Source organism: Acartia tonsa, chromosome 7, assembly GCF_053477335.1.
Source record: "Acartia tonsa isolate MP-2025a chromosome 7, ASM5347733v1, whole genome shotgun sequence".
Taxonomy (NCBI): Eukaryota; Metazoa; Arthropoda; class Copepoda; order Calanoida; family Acartiidae; genus Acartia; species Acartia tonsa.
Window position 1 is genome coordinate 3,875,186 of NC_137266.1, and position 24,258 is coordinate 3,899,443.

The following is a 24,258-nucleotide window of genomic DNA, read 5'->3' on the forward strand; positions in this document are numbered from 1 at the left end:
TGGTTTTGAGCTATTTTCTTGGGATGTGGGACACCCCAGACTCCCCAGAATTGAAAAATTATGTTGAAGCCGCTAGTTTGTCAATGTTCTATAACAAGACTAAAACAGTCATATAATTTTCTTACTTATCATAGTAAAGAGATAATTCATACATTTTTTGTAGCAAAGCTACTCTATAATTTGAAATGTCTGTCTGTCCACCTTAGTTTGGGGGAAACATGATTTTCTTGGCTCCTATAAAAGATATAGGGCTAACAATTTTTGTTAAAGGACGCCTGCAAGAAATACCACGCTTTAACTGCTTAAAGACTGCCACAAGTAGACCCATTACCCCAAATGTGAAGCCTTCAGCTTCTATAACAAAAAAGTTCTAGGCATTATAAAATGACATTTTATGTACAATAGAAATTTTGAAAGAATTTCAATGCTAATATTAGAAATTTCTAAATTAAACTACGTTGCCTAGAAACAAAATTATAAGCTTATTTTTTTCATAAATTTAGGTTGCCAGTAACTAATTATATTTTTACAATAAAATTACCCTTTTTTTATTTTTATAGTCTAAATCATTAAAAAAAAATTAGGTTTAACTTGCGTTGTACCGAGTGTATTGTAGCCAATCAGAAGGCTGAATCAGCTAAGCAACCAATCACAGCTGAGCTTGTATTAGTTTCTCCCTTTGTTTCTGTTACGATTTTTGTTTACAAATGCAATATAAATCAAATTTTTTTCATAGATTTTGACACCAAAATGTGGTGTTTTTATTGTAAAAATGTAATCAGTTACCGGAAATCTAAGTTTCTGACAAAGATAAGCTTATAATTTTGTGTCTAGGCGACGTAATATAATATTGTTTTTTTCTTTTATGAGCATTGGAAACTTTTCAAAATTTTCATTGTACATAAAATGCTATTTTAAAACGCCTAGAACTTTTTTGTTATTGAAGCTGAAGGCTTTAAATTTGGGGTATTGGGTCTACTTGTGGCAGTCTTTCAGCAGTTAAAGCGTGGTATTTCTTGCAGGTATCCTTTAACAATCCCATTATTAAGGAGCACAATTAACTATAAGACTTCAATGGCGGTTGGACGGCTTTTTAGCAGGTTTTAGGCAATTTTTGTATTTTTCACATTTTTCTCCATATTTTTGGTGTTGATGGTCTGATTTCCAAAATTTATTCAGTTGTAAATATCAAAATTAGATTTCCTGTTGTTTAAAGAAAACAACTATGACGGTCGGACTGCCTTTAAGCAGGTTTTATGCTATTTTTGTATTTTTCACATTTTTCTCATTTGGTGATCATGGTCCAATTTCCCAATTTTTTTTTATTTATAGATTTCAAAATTAAATTTCCTAAAGGAAAAAACCATGACGGTCAGACTACCTTTAAGCAGAATTTGGCTATTTTTATATGCTTTACTTATTTCCCCATATGTTTGGTGCTTTTGGTCCAATTTTAAAACTTTTTTTGGATATCAGTATCAAAATAATTTTCTCCATTGTTATGAGCATCTTTTACAGTTAGGGAGTTGAATCCATTTTTATAGAAGCAGAAATATAACCTATGATTATGGTTTGGACCCTCTAAAACTGTAATCTACCCTTCCACTTTCACCTCTCTTGGTGAAGATATCTTCAACGCTGATACGATTTTTGAAATTTAAGATTCGACTTTTGCCTCTCTTGGTGAAGATATCTTCAACGCCGATACGATTTTTGAAATGTAAGATTCCACTTTTGCCTCTCTAGGTGAAGATATCTTTAACGCCGATACGATTTTTAGAATATAAGATTCCACTTTCAATAGAGGCGAAACTTGAATCATTTCCTTTTATATGCACAGATACCAAAAAAATCAACAGAAGAAATACTTATTTTTTCTTTTCTCTCAGCAATAATAATTAGCCTAAAAAGTATATGGAATATTTATCTTTTCTTCGACAAAGGTTATTTTAAATGTGCATTTATTTCAAACCAATGAAAATTCAAACTGAAGTACAAAATAGAATCCAAAAATTTTGCCTGTCTATTTTGGCTTTCATTGTAGGTGGATTGAATTTATATAAAGGTAATTCTTATCTCAGGATTCTTTAAAACTGTAAATATAGATTTAAATATATTTTAAATAGTTTAATAAATTAGATTCAAAGGCCTTATAGATTTAATTAACTTTGGGATAATGGTAAAGGACGATGGAATATTAATTATCCTTGCAAAACCATTTCATTTTTATGTAAAAAGGTATGATAACCAATCTGCCATTGTCCTATCACTCTCAGATAAAGTTTAACTTTGGCCTGTCTTATCCTTATACTAAAGTAACAGGATGTTTGTGTGTCTGTGTGTTTGTTTGTATCAAAGGATCTTGCTAACCACTGAACCGATCAGGTTCTCCTTAACAGGGTAGCTTCTCATAGGTCCTGGGAAGGTTTATAACTATTTTCTTGGGGCTTGGACACCCCAAACCCCCGCAAAAAATGAAAAATACCCCCCCCAAAAAAATAAAATAAAATTCAAAACAAAAAATTGGGTTATCAAATTCGGCTCTCCCCTCCTCAAGTGCCCCTAGAGGCCTCTAGGGGCATAGCCGCTAGTACGTTATAATACATACTTAAGACTTAAAACTTAAATGTAATGAAAAGCTTTCACTTAAGCAAAGCTAACAATTGAAATTATGAAACATGTCAAGGATCTAAAGAGATAAGACAATGGCCGATAAATTAAAGCACATCCATAATGATGACGCACTAAATAACCCCTTCTGTAGATTAAAATTAGTGGTTCCAATGTTTATAAACACCATTTAATCAACCAATCAAAATTCATTAAAAATCCCCAAAGCCAATGAATAAGAAAACATTGTTGTAAAACTTTGTGTACTATTGTAATAAGCAGTCAATTGTCTCCTCCCTCTCTGGATACAAATACTAACTAAGAAAGAATAAATGCGATGTTACTCTACAATTCACTTTTCTGCCTGTCCGTCATTCTGTCCATGATTTTAAATTTTGCATGGTGATTTCTTCACTAGTTAGGTACGATTTAGAAAGCGTAGCACCTCTATAATCATCACCAAAATGTCCGTACGTCCATTTAAAACATGTTGATTTTTTTTACTTTTTTAACAACAAATTTGTATGTGATCTAATCATCCAATTGATCTGATTTTTGGTTTACTGTCCATAAACATTATCCTGAATCAAGCTGTTTTTCAACAAATTTACTTACAATTTTGCTTTGACTCTTATACATTTATATTATGTTTATTCAGTTCTGACACTATACAAGTGTTAATGTCCGTTTGTCCAACCCTTTTTAAAAGCGAAGCTTTTCTATAATTAGGGTCGTTCTGTCCGTACGTCCGTAACGGATAGCTTTTTTAGTTGATTTAGGCATGTTAGAACTGTCCTATCAATTTGAAATGTTCCATGGTGATTCGTTTAGTAGTTAGGTACGATTTAGAAAGCGTAGCAACTTTATAATCATTACCAAAATATCTGTACGTCCATTTTAAACATGTACGTAGATTTTTTACTTTTTTTACAACAAATTTTTATGTGATCTAATCATCCAATTGATCTGATTTTTGGTATATTGATTCCTGGGACAACAAAGTATGATGTTATAAGCGAAGCAACTCTATGATTAAGTCTTAAAAATGTAAGTATGTCCTCAAACATTATCCTGTATAAAGCAGTTTTTCTACAAATTTACTTAAGATTTTGCTTCAACTCTTATACATTTATATTCTGATTATTGAGTTCTGACACTATATAAGTGTTAATGTCCGTTTGTTCTACCGTTTCAGTGCTTCGCTTTTATAGATGTTGTCATCCTTGTTGTACAAAATGTCGCTTAGAAGCAATAACATTTTGTAAGTATCTTATCAATTTATGTTGTTATAACTCTTAACATAAAAAGCTTTGTCAAATGTTTTAAATGGACATTTAAGACTTTCTGATAACAATTATATGGTGCTACTGTCCTTCTCATTCTGTTCTCTCATGTTATTATAGACAGAATTTATTTAATTTTCGTCCATTTTTCCCTCCCTGTAGACAACTTTGATTGTACCCAGGGAGGTAGGGAACATTGGACTGAAATTACCTTCTTAGCTGGTCCAAAACCTCTAGGTACTTTAATTCAAGTTTATCGCCACCAGGGATCTAATAGGTTTAACCCTTACAGATCGGGGGGGGGGGTCATATTGACCCCCCCCTCTAGTTTTTCAATGTCATTTTTTTTGTAGGTAAGATAGAGAGTTGTGACTTCATGACTTTTTAAATTTAGTAATTTTACGTCGGCAAGAGTTGATTTTATTAGGATATCTGGTCTGTGTCGGTCTTGGTGTCCGGTCAAAGTCGGTTGGGTAGCACTAAAATAAAAAAAAATTCTAAATAAATCTTAATTTCTACATTATGACTTTTGTGTATAAGGTAGAAACCTAAAAATTTTTTGGTGAATACTGAGATATCAATGACCTTATGAGAAAAGTGGTGTTATGACCGTTTGACCGCACCCTGACCGACTTTATGACCGATTTTTGTCCGGCTTTTACTACAGACATATATCATGAATATCGTGGCTTCTATTACAGCTAGAGACCAATAATTTTTTTTTGGTAAATCCTTGACCAATGATAAACAGATAAAAATATTAATTGGCGCCGCCAACTGCCGTTTTACCGCCGTAACCGCCGAAAATGGCGGTTTCCGTTATTTGCCGTTTTTTGGCGATGATCAGGAAAAGTAATTTTTTTGTTATGAAAAATAAAAGTTCGTCCTAAAATTTGGTCATCCTAGCTGCTAAAAGCGGCTAATGAGCGGCCTGACCGCTATGACTAGAAAAAGTAATTTTCTCTAAAAATACACATGAACCACCAGAAAAAAATTTTACGTCTTTATCTGTAACAGAAGTCGAGATATAGGGGGGGGGGGGTCAATATGACCGATCTTGCCAACAAAAATTTTGCGAAGGTTCGTAAAATTGATAGTGAAAAAGGCACAAAAAGCTATCGTATTGCTGCTGATCTTACTAAACGCCGTTATGCTGTCATGCAAAAATTGATTCAATCTGAGAAAGTATTTAAAGTAAAAATGTTTGAAATCACACCCAATCAAATAATTGAGAAATATTGTTAAGAGATAAACATTATTATTCTATTATATGTAATTCTTTGATTAAGTTTTATCCTCTTACATTATATTTTACAATATTTTAATTATAGAGTAGCTTCGCAACTAAAAATTGCTTCATGTAAATATAATTTTATACCCTTGTTAGTGATCTTTGTTTATATGTTAAATTATACCCAATTTCCATATCTTTCATTCATTAAAAACTTCTCCCTATTTTCCCCTTACAGCCCCAACTTCCTTTCTTCATTATACCTTTTATGTATATGTCTCACACTATATTTATGTACTAATTTTCGATAGGGTGGGCAGTATCTGTCAGATTTTAAATAATATTGAATATGATTTCTTATCTAGATATAAAGATTCTACATTAAATGGTAATAATTATGAAAATCCATATTATGAAATTGATTTATCATGTGCATATTTTAATAACAAACAATTTATTGAAAAATGTAAACAATTTAAAACATTAAAATTTCTCTCTTGGAACATACAAATTCTCAATAGTAAATTTATTCAGCTTAAAGAATATATAGATTATTTAAAAGAAAATAAAGTCATAATAGATGTAATATCATTGCAAGAAGTCTGGACTATCTATGACCAAGATATTTTTAAAATTGATGATTATATCTTTATCTATAAGTGTAGAAAGAATAAAGGGGGCGGCGGGATAGCCTATTATATTCATAAAAATCTAAAATTCAAAATATTGAATGAATTGTCAACATTTGAAGAAGGTTTATTTGAGTCACTCACAATTCAACTTGAATATAACAGAGAGAAATTTGTTTTAAGTAATGTCTACCGGCCTAATACTACTAAAATTGGATTTACAGAATCTCAACAAATGGATTTTTTTATTGATAATTTTTCTAACCTACAAAGTAAATTAATGTCTTTTAAATGTGCCTCTTACATTTTCACAGATTCTAATTTTGATATCTTAAAATACTATTGTCATGAAAAAACAAATGATTTTCTTGAAAATTGCATTGCAAATGGTTTTTTATCTTTGATAACAAGACCAACAAGAATTTCTAGGACAACAGCAACATGTATTGACCAAATTTTTACTAACGCAAAAGATAATAGTTTTCATTCAGGAATTTTATTAAATGATATATCTGATCATTTTCCAACTTTCACAATAACACCTTATTCATATAAAGCAAATAAAGAATCTTTTATTTTTACAAGAAATATTAATGAAGAAAAAATTACTGAGTTTATCAATCTATTAAGAAATGTTAATTGGGAAAATGTAACTAACAGTATGGAACCCCAACATTGCTTTAATAAATTTTATGAGCTTTTTAATGAATTTTATGAACTTTCTTTTCCTTTACAAAAGATAAGAATTAATAAGAACATACATAAAATTGAAAAATTTATGACTGATGGTTTAATGAGATGTAGAGATAAAAAATTTTAATTGTCAACGTTAAGTATTAATGAACCAACTGCTGAAAATATTAGGATGTATAATAGATATAGAAATGTCTATAATAAAAACAGCTAAAAAATTGTATTATTGTAATGAGCTAAAAAAATGTAAATCTGACTTGAGGAAAACTTGGGATATTATTAGAGATGCAATCCGAAAAACAAAAGATAAAGCAACATGTATCAATGAATTGAAGTTTAATGATTCTATATATTTGGATAATGCAGAAATTTCTGAGAAATTGAATGAACACTTCACTTCTGTAGCAAGCAAGATATCATCTAAAATAAATCCTTCTAACATTGATCCGTGTAGCTATATACCTAATTATAATTCCAGTTTTAAAATGCATACAATAAACCCAAATATAGTTATAGATATTGTTAAAAAAATGGGAAATAAACAAAGTATAGACATTTTTGGCCTGTCAAATTCTTTTTTAAAGAAAATAATTTCTGTTATTGCTCTTCCTCTCTCTCATGTCATTAACCAAACTATTTTAACTGGAAAAATACCTTCTGAATTAAAAATCGCAAAAGTTATACCTATTTTTAAGTTAGAAGGGAATAATTCTAATGAAAAAGCTGATCCATCAAACTATAGGCCAATAAGTTTATTAGCTATTTTCTCAAAAGTTTTAGAAAAAGTAATTTATCAACAACTTTCTTGTTATTTGATTAGTAATAATATCATTTTTGAACATCAGTATGGATTTCAATCAAAAAGTCTACAATACACCCTGTGGTACACCTCTTAAATTACATAGCCGAAGCAAAAAACGATAATAAAACTGTAATTGGAGTCTTCTGTGATCTTGCAAAATGTTTTGATACAATTCCACACCATATTTTAATTAAAAAGTTGTCAAAAATTGGCATTAATGGCATTGAACTTGAATGGTTTAAAAATTATTTAAGTAATAGACAGCAATTTGTACATGTAAACAACACTGACTCAACAAAGCTGAAAATAGATAGAGGCGTCCCACAGGGCTCTATTTTAGGACCAATTCTATTTTTAATCTACATAAATGATCTTAAAAACTGTACTGATTTATTTACCCTATTATTTGCTGATGACAGTAATTTTTTAATTTCTGGTAAAAACTTTACAGAGATAAAACTGAAATTAAACAATGAACTTAAAAAGATATCTGATTGGTTTAGGAGTAATCAAATGAGCTTAAATCCTGATAAAACTAAAATTATGATATTTAATAAAAACGAAAATACTATTGATTGGAATGCTCTTAATATTAAGCTAAACTTTAACAATGAAAATGAGTTTTATCCTGAGAAAACAAAAATCTTAAATTATGTCAATTCAAGTAGCAATATTCCTGCAATTAAATTCCTAGGTGTATTTATAGATCCTTCTTTAAATTTTAAATATCATGTAGAACATTTACGTAAAAAAATTTCTAGTTCCTTATTTCTTATAAATAGAGCTAAACATATACTGAATTTAGATAGCAAAAAAATGCTTTTTCATTCCCTTATAAATAGTCATTTACTTTACTGTTTACCTGCCTGGAGTTGTGGTCTTAAATCTACTATGGAACCCTTAATTAAATTGCAAAAAAAGGCAATAAGAATTGTTTTTAGTAAGAAACACATCTCACACACAATGCCTTTATTTAAAAAAATGAATGTCCTTCCTTTACATGAATCAGCTAATTATTTGAAATTATTATTTATGTATGATTTTATAAACAGTAAGCTACCAAGTTCCTTTCAAGGTACATGGCTTCGCCGTAACCAATTACATACCAGAAATCTTAGAAACTCAAATATGTTTGATGTTAAAAAGCCGAAGTTTAAATCTATTGAAAGATTTCCTAAGTATCATTTTCAAGAATTATGGAATAACCATTGTAATAATGATTTATTAACCCACAATCAACCAAGAAAAAAATTTATTAAAAATCTAAAAGAATCTTTGTTATCAAGCTTAATTCTAGTGTGTAACAACCCATTATGTCAAGAATGTAGATAAATTTATATTTCTTTTCAATATTGTTTGAAATCTGATAAATTAATCAAAATTTATTTGTTTAAAATTTTTTAAATTTCTATTATAACAATAATGGTGTGAGACTTGTATGCCCTAATCAATCCTTCCTATTATCATTCTTTCCTCTCCAATATGATTTCATTTATTGCTTATTATCTTTTTTTTCTATTTTTTTGTCTTATTTATATGGCCTGTATGAAAACAATGTGTGTATACACATTACTGCATACTCCTATTTTTTAGGAAACTGCCATTTGGGAAGAAAATATTTTTATAAATTAACCATATCAATAAAATTTTTCTGTATATATAAATGTATATAATATTCATTTAATTCATTTATTATTGTAGTTTTTTTTTCTATGTATGTACACCCAAGAATAATAAATCTAATCTAATCTAAAGGTGGGAATAGGGGCCCGATCTGTAAGGGTTAAGACAATAGCTGATAAATTGATGTACATTCCCAAAAATACCCTTACTGTAATTTGCCATCAGTGGTTGAAAAGTTTCGACACTATACTAAATAAACTAACCAATTAAAATTCAGTAAAAGTCCCCAAAGATGTTAAGCAAACAAAAAGGAAAACGTTATTATAAAACTTTGGGAACTAGAAGAGTTAGAGGTGAACAATGGACTGTTTATTACACTAGTCCCCAACGTTTTACGATAACGTGTAACAAGAAAATAGCTTAAAACCACCACAGGACCAAAAGGTAAAAACCCTGAAGAGTAGAATCCGATCGGTTCAGTTGTTACTTAGATCTTAAGGGACAGACGGACAGAAATACATCATTCTACTTTGTATTATAGATAGTAGTGATTATGTGGTAGTTGGACAGACAGAATGTCACTTCCTAGAGCATGCTATGCTCCGGGACTGCTGATAACACCCAGATGTTTAATCCCCTCCTAATCACATTTCTAGCCAACCCATTCTTCCATTGTTTGACCGTCAGAGAAAGCGGTCAAAGTTATCACCTGCCGATATGGGGAGGGAGTTGCCCCTCCCCCCTGCATGTTCCAGTAACCTACCCTTTTCCGGGGGACGTCTACCTTACCCCCTACCGGGGCCTGCCCATCTGCTATTCACCTGGCTGCAGCCCCCCATCTTCTCCACACCCATTTTCTACCTAACCCAATATTGTAATCTGTTTGTGTGTAAAGCCATTAATTTGTTGTGTATACTCAGTTCAAATAAAACATTCAAACTTTAACTACTTGTAGTACTTTATTGATAGAATCCTTAACCCTTACAGATCGGGCCCCTATTCCCACCTTAATAGATCGGGGGGGGGGGTCATATTGACCCCCCCCCTCTATCTTGGCTTCTTTTACAGATAAAGAAAAATTTTCTGGTGGTTCATGTGTATTTTTAGAGAAAATTACTTTTTCTAGTCATAGCAGTCAGGCCGCTCCTTAGCCGCTTTTTAGCAGCCAGCCGCTAAATTTTAAAACAGCTGTAGAGCGGCCAATTTTGCTGCTAGGATGATCAAATTTTAGGACGAACTTTTATTTTCATAACAAAAAAATTACTTTTTCTGATCATCGCCGAAAAACGGCAAATAACGGAAACCGCCATTTTCGGCGGTTACGGCGGTAAAACGGCGGTTGGCGGCGCCAATTAATATTTTTATCTGTTTATTGTTGCTCAAGAATTCATTAAAAAAATGTATAGGTCTCTAGCTGTAATAGAAGCCACAATATTCATAATATATGTCTGTAGTAAAAGCCGGACAAAAATCGGTCATAAAGTCGGTCAGGGTGCGGTCAAACGGTCATAACACCACTTTTCTCATAAGGTCATTGATATCTCAGTATTCGCTAAAAAATTTTTAGGTTTCTACCTTATACACAAAAGTCATAATGTAGAAATTAAGATTTTTTTAAATTTTGGTGCTACCCAACCAACTTTGACCGGGCACCACGACCGACACAGACCAGATATCCTAATAAAATCAACTCCTGCCGACACATAATTACTAAACTTAAAAAGTCATGAAGTCACAGCTCTCCATCTTACCTACAAAAAAAATGACGTTAAAAAAACTAGAGGGGGGGGTCAATATGACCCCCCCTTGATCTGTAAGGGTTAAGGCTAGGGGCTCTTTTGACTGGACTCGCTCAGTAGGGTTGAACCGCTTCACTCTACCACAATTTGGTGTCAGCGTATTTCAATCGAGCCCTGCTAAAATAGCCGATTCTATCTCTGGCCGAGAGATTGGACCCTTTTGCATGTAAGGGGACAGTCAACTGACAACCTGAGAAGCACTCCTGGCCGAGAGATTGGACCCTTTGGCAAGTAAGGGGACAGTCAACTGACATCCAACAAGACTTCAAGAAGCCAACTGACAAGAGAGACGGCCTTTTTTAGGCAACTTTTCCATCATTTGAACGCACCACGCAGGTATTTTTGCCTGCTGCAGGCAGTTTTGTCTGCTAAACGCACCAGTTTTGGACAGCGTTTTCCACACCGCTCGGTAGCTGCGATAGAGGCACGACCGCGGTGACTGGACATATTAGCCCATACAGCTAAAAACAGGTCTAATTTGGCATGTGTCGCTGGGAACAAGCCCCAGGACACCAAGGCCAGACCTACGAAACAGACAGCTGCGTAGCTGGTCCCCCTATGAGACAGAGTGCTGAGTAGCTGGTCTCCCCCCTGAGAATTGGCAATGTGTGGCTGGGAAGCTCCAGGACACAAGTAAGGCCAGACCCCTGAGACAGACAGCTAAGTAGCTGGTCCCCCTGAGAGTGTGTTGCTGGGCACGAGCCCCCAGGACACCAATGATATTGCACCATTGTGCCCCCCTTTGACGGACAGCTGAGTAGCTGAGTACCCCAGGCTGCACTGACGTCGTGGAATTGCAGCTCCACTTGAAGCCCGGTACCCAGCCGATCAGGCAGAAATTTCGCGATCTCAACCCTCGGCAGGAGGTTGAGTTGGAAAGCCAGTTGGAGACCTGGCTGAAGGAAGGAGGGATTGAGCCCTCCAACTCAGCCTGGAGCAGTCCCGTGGTCCCCATCAAGAAGAAGGATGAGAGCACCTGTTTGGCTGTCGACTACCGGGCTCTCAACAAATGTCTAGAGCTAGACAGCTACCCTCTACCCAAGATCCAGCAGCTGGTAGAGCGAGCCAGCGGACATTGCGTAAACAGTGCGCTAGACATGTTGGCCGCTTATTATACAATCCGGGTCACCAAGGATAGCTGACCCTGTACGGCCTTCACCACCCCTAGGGGGCTGTACCAATGGAAGAGGATGCCCTTCGGCCTGGCCACCGCCCCCTCCGTCTACTCCAGGTTCATCGGTGGAGTCCTTAACCCCCTGGGCACGGAGAACCTCCAATCCTACCTGGACGATGTCATGTCCTTCCACAACAACACCTGGGCCCATCTAGCTAGACTCCAAGAAGTCCTAAGGCCCACCGTCGACTACCTAGGCCACACTCTCAGCCGCGAGGGGAATCACGACGCAGGAGGACTACATCGACCATCGACCACATCCAAGACTGGCCATCACCCAGTACACCCAAGGACCTGCTGGCCCTCTGCTACTACTGGAGAACGAGTTTTGGAAGCCCAAACCAAGGACCCTCTCCTGCTATGTGTCCGCCACCTAAGGCCGAGCTCCGGGGTAAGTCCAGAGACGAACAGCAGTACGCCAGCCGGTTCGCAGCCCTCGGGATCAACGACCATGGGTGCCTCATCATCACAGCCAAGACCTTGACGAAAGAGAGGACCTGCTACCTGCTGCCTCCAGCCCTCCATCAAGACGCGTACTTCTTGGCCCACGGAGCTCCAATGGCTGGACACCACGGGATAGAGGCCACTATAGCTCGCGTCGCCATGCACTTCTGGTGGCCCACGGCCCACCGTGACATCCGCATTATGGTTCAGACCTGCCCAATGTGTGTGCAGAAGACCACCAATAAGCGGTAACTTCCGGTGGATCTGGTGCTCCGCTTACCTGACACTGAATACACTTCAGTCCCAGCCAACGTACAGGCCATCCTACAGCGCTACCACGCAGTATTTGACGCAATTCAACAGCGGGAAGACGGGACCATCCGACGGAGCGCAGCGGCCTACAAAGGAATGGCCAAGTACGAGATTGGAGACCTGGTCTGGTATCTGGCCCCCCGACTGGTGCCTGGGAAAGCAGCCAAGATCACGAAGAGGTGGACCGGCCCCTGGAAGTATGCAAGGCTATGGATGTCCACTATGTCATCTGTCCAGCCTCACCAACGGCTAAGATCTTGGAGGTCACCGTGCATAAAATATTAATTTTTACTGTTGCCCTGGTCATTTTGACCAAAGCAAAAGGTCTTTTTTTTATTTGGGTAAAATTCGTAGCTTTTAGAGTGTTTTGCTTCATAAATATTGTATTCTGGTATAGAGTAAAAGTAGGCCTTGTGATTTTACTATAAAATTTCACTAAAAAGTTAAATCTTTACAATATACCAATGAATTAACATTAACATGTTTGTGTTCGTTCACCTATTTCAAACACATAAAAATTGGCTGTAAAGGGTTAAATTTGATGACAAGATGACATGATGTCAACAAATGTTTATGCAATACAACAAAATTATATACACATATACAAATATGATATAAAATAAGATTATTCAAACTTATTTTTAAATATTTTTAAAAAGTATGTATCTTTTACGTGTATAGTTTTCATTCTTTTCATTTTAATTAAATAAAAATTATTTAACTACATTGTAAATAAGTCACTTTGTGAAAACACTCTTTCGGAAATTATAAATAATTGAAATGAAACAAGAAATCTTATTGGTTTAACTTTAGCGTTATGTGTTTTATTGTATTATGTAAAATTTTTTACTAAAATTGATTGTGTTAGAAAAAAAATTATTTCCATGGAACAGAGTAGAGTTTTTTTATTGTTGTATTGATATAAACTGAATCATATAAAATTGTTCTGTAAGAAACAATTTAACCCCAAACTAAAAGTTGCTTTTGCTCCCGTCAAAATAATCACAGCAACATATAAAATTAATTTTTAAATCCCCCCAAAAAAGTTTATTGGGGACTTAATTCAAATTTGGGCTCTGCAGTCTGATTCTACTGGTGTCATAGCATATTTTTGATATATGATTAAAAAATAGGTTAAAAACAGTTTAAGGCTAGGGGCTCTTTTGACCGGACTCACTCAGTAGGGTTGAACCGCTTCACCCTACCACACTTAAACCAACCAATCAAAATTCAGTAAAGTCCCCAAAGTTGTTAAGCCAACAAATAAGAAAATTTATGTTTTGAGATTACTAATATAAAATTTAATAAACATTTTTTGAAAAAAATTGTTCTAGCTTCAAAAATAAGGAAATTACATCCATTTAACATTTTAATTAACCCATTAGTGCCGAGCGCCACTTTTATGGGCCGATCGAGCTGTAAGTTTCAGGGAAGCTTTATAATGGTCAAAACGGAATTCATAATTTTTTGTTTTGCTCTAGTGGCGTGCACAGGAAAGTTGCAAAAAAAAACGGTTCGGCTTGGCCATAAATACCAACCAGGCATTAACACCCGTTTTTGGTGCTTTCCCCCAGTTTTAAAACCCGGTTGACCTGTATAAACCCGGTTATTTTGACCAAAAATCGAAAAATGTAATTTTTTAACGCCAAAAGTGAGATGAACACTTTTTAGAACTTTGATACGATCCGTAATTGAAAACTACACAACCTCATGTAATCTAAAGAGCTACAAGTATAATACGAAGCGATTTATTTCAAATTTCGTGTTTAGCCGGCGATTTCAGGTAAAAAAAACCCTGTTTTGTTGTTGTTGTCAAAAAAGATCTATTAGTGAAACCGGGTAATAAAAATTTCAGACTCAAAATGGAAATGCCGAAATGCCTATATAGGGCGTAAAAAAAACGATAAAAAAATCATATAAAAAATAATAATTTAAATAAAACGAATTCACAAATAGATGTACTTGTCAATAAACTTTAGATTTAACGAAAAAAATCAGCGACTTTACTATAAAAACAAAAAAGTTAGATGGGGTATTTTGAATTTTCATGATTTTCAAACTTTGTTGATCTATACCGGCAAACGGAAGTAAGCAAAACTACCTGCTCCAGGGGGAAATGAAAGCCAGGGTAGTAGAGGGGGGATTCATACTGAGAATGATGCAATTATGAAGCCGAAAACCGGTTTTTTTACATTTTCTGGCACCGGGTTTTAAAACCCGGTTTGGCACTAATGGGTTAACCTTAAAAAATAAAGTTGTTAAATGAAAGGGTTAAGTAAGCAAAAAATGACTTTGTCTCACTTAAAGTCAGAAATTTATCATTTAACAGGGAACATGCACAATTTTTTTTGCCATCTAACTCTAATAGGAGCCTAGATGATATGTGGGGTGGGGGGGAAGCGTTGAACGATTAAGGTTCGGAAATGGGCCTGATTGTTAAGTGTTAGAAACCTTTATTTTTAGGTCCTTTTTTTCTTAAAAACTTCAAACTAATAAAAATTTAAAAAAAAACTAACTAATATGTACCATTTCTACTATGTCGATTTAAATATATGATATGTTATGTTGAATGTATCATTCCAGTTTTGTCTCTATTGAAAGTAGAATAATACATTACTATTATGTCGATATAAATAAGGAAATCAATGTTTATGAATACGCTGATATGTAAACATGAATGTGTGATTTCAGTTTCGCCTCTATTGAAAGTGGAATCTTACATTTCAAAAATCGTATCGGCGTTGAAGATGTCTTCACCAAGAATAGAAATAGGAGAGAAGAACTATAGTGTGAACCCCTTTTTCGTAAATCTGACGACGGAACTTTTCCAGCTGACAAAAAACTTTAAATTTTTTTGAGTAGTTTCTAGAAAGCTAACTTTATATTAAGAAATTCAACAATTCATAGCTAACTTATTAAAGGAATTGTAATATGCTTTACACTATACTAGAAAATAAATTTTAACACGATATAATTGTCATGAGAAAAGCTTTATCTTAAGAAATTCGACTATTTACAGCTGACTCTTTATATGAACAAAATGAAAAAATATGCCCTTTCCTTTTACCCATATGTGTACAGTGTATATACAGTACTACGCTAGGTCCTGTTGAAAACGTAACGAACGTACTGTTGTATGCTATTTGTTGTTATTTTATTTTTATCTAATTTATTTCGAGGTAACCATGAATTTATGTATTTTAAATGTTTATAATAGATACGAATTATGAATTAAAGATTATAAGTCATGTACATTTGAAGTCCGAGATATCATTTTTTGGTTTGAATAGAAACTCAAGAAAAAAATATGATTTTATTAACTTAAATTCATAGAGGGATTTTTATTACTTTACAACGATTGCAATAGATGAAGCAGAACACAGTAATAGTGTCTGACTGATTATGATGTAACAAAAAAAATTAGCCAATGAGAGGCCGTTATTGACCAATGGTAAAATTTATAGTGGCCTCTCATTGGCTAATTTTTTTTGTTACGTCATAATCAGTCAGACACTATTACTGTGTTCGATGAAGCATATTTATTATTAATGCACAGATAAAACATAGATGTGAAACAACAATATGAAGGCAGTACTTCATGTGATGGACTTGATTCGAGTAAAAGTTGAAAGAAACAGCTCTAATTAACTCTAATGAAAAAACTAGAAAACTTCAGTTTAATTCAACCAATGAGATTTCATGTATGCTCCGATGCGATTCATCTATTGGCTCAATCAGACATTGCCTCTCTTTCTTAGTACCTTTATTTCACCAAGAGAGGGGAAAGTGGATGGGTAGAGAGGGTCCAAACCATAATCATAGATTATATTTCTGCTTCTATAAAAATGGATTCAACTCCCTAACTGTTTTATGTAATTTACTTTGATCGTCACCATTAAACAAAATATGTGTTTATTATCTCCAATAAATCTATTCTTGATTTTAATAAATACACTTTAAATCTACTTACACGTATTCCCATCCTTTTTTTTTTGTGCTTCAATACTCATGAATGTTGTCATCCTTGTTAGACTATGGATTGCGCCGACAACCCTAGCTAAATCTTCATGACATATCCAAAAAGGTATAGAACGTTGCTCTAGCTTAACTGTGGCAAAAATGAGAGCCGCCGTGACGAAAGGTAGCATGAAAGATGGGTAAATTTGGAACCTGCAGTTAATCATGTCCCTAAAGATATATGGCCTCCCAGCAGCCACGATCTTAATTCAATGGACTATTGGACTTAGAGCTACATTAAAGCATAAACCAATAGACATGCCCCTGCCAAAAAAAAACTTTGCCACCTTGGACAGGGACATTGTGACCGGGGCCTGTGGGCGATTCAGGGGGTGGGTATAGGCGGTGATTGAGGCTGGCGGCGATTTTATTAAATAATCTAATAGTCATATACCAAGTCTGCTTCCCAGTTTTTACAATCCAATATAATCTTTCAAATTGACGATTTTATATACATTTGTTTACAAATCAGAAAAAAAGTCCAATTTAATTTTTTGTCACACCATGCAGTTTATATTATCGTTATTAAGAGTTAAAAGAGCTCTGCAAGAATATTATCTCGTACAAAATGGGTCCAAAATGGTTAGACTCCATTAACCCTTAACAGTCGGGCCCCTTGCCGCACCTTAATCGGTTGGGGGGGGTTCAACGCCCCCCCCCCCCTTATTATCTCAGTTCCTATTAGAGCTAGAGGGCTAAAGTCTCTTGTTTTATGATAAATTTCCGACCTTAAGTGAGTTAAAGTCAATTTTCGCTTCCTTCACCCTTTTATTTAACAACCTTTGTTTTTAGGTCCTTTTTTACTTAAAAATTTCTAAAGGCTGTAATTTTCTTATTTTTGAAGCTAGAAGAAAATTTTTTGTGCAGAAAATGTTTATCTTTATGTAAATTTTATATTTGAAATATCAAAATATAAATTTCAGCGGCCGCTTGGCAGCTGCCAGCCGCTGCAGTCGGCGGTCGGTGGCAAAACGGCAGCGGATCTTTATGAAATTTTAATACATTATGTAGACATGTAGGAAAAGTTTAAGTTTAAAATTTGAAGTCTTTAAGTCAAAAAAGATTTCTGGAGGCCTGGAGGATCAGGACCTGCAGGATCATACCTGGAACCTGAAATTGACTTGAACACCTGTATTTCATATGAGGATATACTACAAGAGATGAAATGCTTTGTTTAAGTCAAAAAAAATATTTTTGCTCTTTACCTGGATGACCCTGCCAGGTTTGCTGGCATCCTGTGCCCGCCAGGATGGGGATATTCAAAAATTCCAACTCTCACTTATGTTTCATACCCATACTTAAAAGTCACGCAGTTTGGGCTCTTTATCTTTCACACACAGAAAATGAGATAGAAAAAAACCGGATGGGGGGAGTTCAACGCCCCCCCCCCCCCATCGACCGTTAAGGGTTAAAGGGGCTTGAAATAGATCATATATCAACAATGATGGGTAGTAGGGGTAGGTGATCAGTAGGGCGGGTTCATATGGGAATTAGACGAAGAGGGGATATGCAACAGGTAAAATTAAAATTAATTAAAATTGTGAATGAAAAAGAATTTTAGAAAATTGAGATTTAGAATGCGACCACTTAAAAATGTATTTCATTGCTTGTTAATATACAAAGATGACATTTCAAAAAAAATTGAATCAGAACTATGGCTTCATGGTGCTTCCAGTAAAGGCCTTGAGGAGTAGAATCAGAAACTTTTGTCAGTTTCAAAATATCTAGTTCCTAGCCTTAGAAATTTCAAAAAAAAAACACCATTTCTTCAGGTTTATTGAGAATTATCCAATTTGTAGAGGTTGTTTGAGATTTTCTCAGGCTATGAACGAGATTTTTTGAAACGGTCAAAAGTTCCTGATTCTACTCCTCAATGCCTTTCCTGGGAGCACCATGAAGCCATAGTTCTGATTCAATAATTTTTTTACTCCCATTTACAAATAGCTATACAATTGTATGTCTGGTCGTCAGCGGTTTTAAGACTTAAGATAAATTTCAAATCATCCAGAGGTGTATTATAATCATAAGAATTGTTTGCAGATCCCCGCTTAGGTCTCAGAAAAAAAAATGTCAAAAATCGACCCACCCTAGTGATCATCTTGAGTTTCTTAATATGATATAAAATTGCAAAAATACAGAATGCACTTACATTTAGAGATTTTAAATATGCTTTGCTTCAAATATTCTCCCATACCGTTCTGGTCATCACCATACCATTACTCTCAAATCACAATGATAATTGTATCACATGAATAATTTGAATCACTTCACTTTGACGATTCTTACAAATCATATTAACAATTAGAAAATACAAAAAAAAATTATTTGCCTTTAGCCTCAAGGAATACAAATATATTGTTTCAAAAATAAATAAATTTATTTGTATTCTATCAAAATAAGAAAATAAAATTAGATTGAATCCTTATATGAAAGAAACAGGATATGTGTGTATCTATCAGTCTGTCTGTACCGCAGGATCTCGCTGACCGCTTAACCGATATGGGACCACCACTCTCCCAAGATAAATCGCACAGTGTCTCTAGGCGGTGCAAACATATGAACTACTGGACTTCACTTAGAACAAAACTTTTTCTTGTAAGGCCTCTAGGGTCGAAACCGCTAGTATAATAGAAAAGAGAACAATGGTATTCGCTTCGTCCGTCCAAAAGATGCTTTTATTATCTGCTGGAATTTGCTTCTTTAAAAAAACCTATTGTTAGTATCATGTTTTTTAATATCGACCACACCCTTTACCAAAAATATTTGCCACTCAACCCCTCTCCCCCCCCCCCTCTCCCAAAAAATATAATGTTTTGAATTTTGGGAAACCCCCTATAGGCTAGAGGCAATGCAACCAGTCTAAAATACAAGGTGGAAAAACTTTGCAACTGCTGGACTGCATAGGCGTCGCTTAACGGAATATCCTAACTGTAGTAGAAGGGTGGGACACCCCCAGTCAACAAAATAAGTGTAAAGAAATAAAATGGCACATAAAATGTTTGTTTTTTTTTTAATCTATGTTAAGATCAGCTTAATTTACGCTTAATTTAAATTTTTGGCGATTTCTCTTGGGAGAATATAAAAGCTATAAACCTTCCCATAACCCTACATTGTAAAGGAGAACCCAATCGGTTCAGCGGTTAGCGAGATCCTTCAATCAGACAGATAGACAGAGGTCCTATTATCAAGGTAAAATATAAATTGGGCTAAATAAAGTTAGATATAAATAACCATAGACTTCACGAATCAAATTCAGACTAAAGTTGATAAGAATAGCTAATTAAATTTTTAATTGCGACAATCTTTTTTTCTTGATAAATGTATTTAATTAAAAAATAACAGGGACATGCACTGATTATTGTACTTATTGATTTTTAATAGCAAACCCATTCTCTTTTTTTTTCTTGAGAGAAGGAAGGTACCTTCCAGAAAATAGTTAAAAACCGTCCTAAAAACTTTGAAATAGCTTTGCAGAAAATGAGAACCATATCGGTCAAGATAGTTAGCGTAATTGTATATATATATACATACAGGGTGCGGCACATAAATCGAGACATTTTTTAAACGGCCATGGCGCGAAAACTACTTGACCAATCAGGACGTTTGACCCCACTATAGAAAGCTTAGGTAATGACCTTTTAGCACAAAAAAATCTTTGAACGAAGATAGACGTGTACACCGAGCTGTCCGAGCATATGTTCAACAAGGCAGATTCCAAATGCGCCGGTGGTTTAATGCGCAAAATCACAAAACGTAGGGTCCGACAGGGAAGGAGTTGGAATCTTGACCTTAAATTTTGTGGGTGTCTTAGGCTCATTGAGACACACATTTTGCCATATTTAAATCCATTTTAGCTCAATCCTAGCCGAAATGAGGTCGATTTTTCAAGATTTTGAGCCTTAAGAAATCACAAACAGTAGGGCCCGACAGGGAAGGAGTTGGAAATTTGACCCAAATTTTCTTGTGTGTCTTAAGCTCATTGAGACACGCATTTTAAGTACTTAAAGTCCACTGTAGCTAAATCCTAGCCCAAATGAGAGCAAAAACATGGATTTTGTCAATTTGGCGGTTACTCATGTTCGCAAGGAAATGTGGCCTCCCAGCAGCCCGATCTTAATTCAATGGACTTTTGAGCCTAGGGCTACTTTGAAGCATGCACCAATAGACGTGCCCATACCACAAAGACCTCCCTTATTGCCACTATCAAGGAGAACTACGCCAGCTTGGACAGGTACATTTTGACCTGGACCTGCCGGCGGTTGAGGAGGCCAGTAGAGGCGGTGATTGAGGCTGGCGGCGATTTTTTTGAATAATCTACTAGTCATATACCTATTTTGCTTCCCAGTTTTTAAAATTCAATAAAATCTTTAAAATTGACGATTTTATGTTCATTTCTTTAAAAATTACAAAATGTCTCGATTTATGTGCCGCACCCTGTATTTAACAATTACTATAGAGTAGCACAAATTCTAAAACAATAAATTTAACACTCTAAAAAGACAATCAGGCGAAATAATCTGTTTGATTACCTAAAATACATCAACTGGAATTTAGCAATACATTTTTTTAACGTTTCTAACCAATAATAAAGTTGGATTGTTCCTAAACTATGATGCTAATAGTCATATTATTTGATTGTTCATCTAGACTTTTTATATTTAGTAATAAAACTATCAATACGTTATCAGAAAGGGAGAAGAAGGTTGTGCTAAAATTGCGTAAAGGTGTGAGTTTTAAGGCTTAAAAATAGTAGTAGAATGATAATATTCACTAAATATATGTATTTCTTATTGAAAAGAACTATAGACGTTTTTTTAAAGCAAAAATAAATTTTTATCGTTCTACTCGGTACTGTTTTTAACTTAAAACTCACAACCTTTACGGATTTTTAGCACAACCTACTCCTCTCTTTGATAATTTAATTATTAAAATTGATAATACGTTCATTTCCTTTCATGAAAGCCTAACATTAAGCATTTTATAAATAATTTTAAAGATTTTTAAGCTTATCTAAAATGTAATTTTTAAGGAAGCTTTGACTAATCAAAATCAAACCCAAGAAAACCAATAAACTTAGAATAGGTTAATGCAAATAGTTTCTTGATATAATTGGGAAACGATATTTTTCTTTTTATCTCTCACTCTAATTTTCTTCTCTCTTTTGTTCTTTCTCTATCTCTTTTTTCTATCTTTCTTTTCTCTCGTTCCCTCTCTCTCTATCACATTATAATTCTATCTATTTATCCCTATCTTAATCTTATTCTCTCATTCCCCTTCCTTTTTTTCTCTCTCTCTCTCTCTCTCTCTCTCTCTCTCGCTCTCTCTCTCGCTCTCTCTCTTTCTCTCTCTCTCTCTCTCTCTCTCTCTCTCTCTCTCTCTCTCTCTCTCTCTCGCTCTATCTCTTTCTCTCTCTCTCTCTCTCTCTCTCTCTCTCTCTCTCTCTCTCTCTCTCTCTCTCTCTCTCTCTCTTTCTCTCTCTCTCTTTCTCTCTATCTCTCTCTCTATCTATCTATCTCTTTCTGACTTTATCTCTCTTTCTCAAGCTCTTTCTCGGAATTTTAGGTTTGAATCCTAGCTAATATGTATAAAATATATTAAAAGTATTTGCGTCTTTGTCAGGAGTGTGACATAATTGTAGTAATAATAGTAGGAATGCCTTGCACATAATCATACCTCAATTAGCCTAATTAGTAACGTGTTAGCTGGTTTTCAGGGAGGTGTCAAGTTCTAGTCGTGACCACTAGGGATCCATGCAAAATAGTGATTTAAAGACAAAGGTTGTGCATTCAGTGTTTGCTTCTCAGTAGGACATTGTAACTAGCATTTAGGGCTCTCTAATCTAAAGGAACCTAGTAAAAGTGTCTGAGTCTGATAATGACGTAAAAAATAGCCAATGAGAGGCCACTTTAAATTTTACCATAGGTCAATAACAGTGTATACTGGCCTCTCATTGGCTATTTTTTTTACTTCCTAATCAAACATAAAAAAAATTACTACTTTATATATCATCTAGCGGCTACTCCCCTAGGGACACTTGAGGAGGGGAGAGTCGAATTTGATAACCCAATTTATTATTTTAGATTTTAAAAGAAAAACTTAATCAGTTCAGTAGTCAACGAAATCTTAATAACCATTAACCATTAACCATACTACTTTTTCTAATAGGTCATTTTAGGAGATTTTTAACTAATTGATTAAAAACGATTTTAAATATATTTATATAATTCATATAAAAATATACATAATACATTTATAAAAGACAAACAAAATACTGTTTTTAACCAAAGCAAATTTGTTGTTAGATTTTCATCAATCAATTTTCAAAAAGAAAAAATTTTCATATATATTCTATCAAATTTAGCTTGTGTGGAAATCAATAATATATTTGTGGACTTAAATAACAATTTTATTTATAATTTATATTTAAAACTGGATGACATATTTTTAAATTTTGGAATTTCAGAATTTGCTGCCAAAATTAACCAATTATGTGTCACATTGATAAAATACCAGCGTTTTATTGGGTGACTTCTAAGAAAGGAGATATGTGATTGGTTCTTTATGGCGCGCGGCAAATTTAGAAATTGAGAAAATAAAAAATGATCACCTAAAACTGGATTCATACTTCATAAATAAATTTTAGTTGCCTTAAGATTTTATTTTTATATAATTTTAATAGTTTTCTTGAGACATTTGTAACTATTGGAGCAAAGCTTCTCTGTGTTTAGCCCTGGCGACCTCTGAAATATTAAAAAGTTACATATGCTGCTTACTCTATAACTTTGAATGTCTGTCTAATACAATGTTTTCGAGGTTGAAATTTGGTATCTTGTAGGAAAGGTAAATTATTCTGGCCCCTAAAGACTTTTAATTAAAAACATTAGAGACTTTTATTCACTACTGATTTAGTAGTAAAAATAAGCAGTGTCCAAACTTTTCCACCAATAATATAAATCTACAGAAGTGGTAATTTTGTTTTTCATATTTAATGGCTCATAAATATATCGTCTTTTGTATTCTATATTCCTTAAGATCCATTTAGAGATCTAAAGCGATAAGACAATTGACGATAAATGAATGTACAACATTGTTGATTGTACATCACCAATTATATACAATATTACCACTCCTGTAAAGTACAATTTGTGGTCAAAACGTTTGGACACTCAACTAAATCAACCAAAAAATCAAAATTTAATAACAAGTCCCCAAATGTTATTATGAAACTTTAGGGACTAGTGTAATAAACTAAACAACACATTGTCTACAAATAATCTTCGCTAATCATAGATGTTATAATTTCTGTAAGTGTTTATAATTAATACTTGCTGTTAATAATTTGCAGTTTTATTGTACAGAGAAACTACAATTACTTAAGGCTATAAGAGTTTCTATCACCTATATGTTAACAGTTTAAAAAATAGCATAATACCTGGCGGTTGTTTGACTGAAGCTGGGGAAGTTTTCAAAATCAAAATCATCTTCGTCAAATTTTCTAAAAATTAAAATTAAATTACAAATATTTTTCAGCATTAAATCGAAGATAAAAAAAATTAGTCCAAAGGTCGATTTTTATTATAGTCTAGTAGTCAGTTTTAAGATATTTTATTATATTTAGAACAATTGCTAAGAAACTGTAAT

General features: G+C 34.1%; 1 protein-coding gene across 1 annotated transcript in view; it reads right to left on the reverse strand.

Annotated features, from left to right (window-relative positions):
* Window positions 1-24,258, reverse strand: part of LOC145324688 (very long chain fatty acid elongase AAEL008004-like) — a 199,798-nt gene that overhangs the window by 129,704 nt on the left and 45,836 nt on the right. The window lies entirely within an intron of this gene.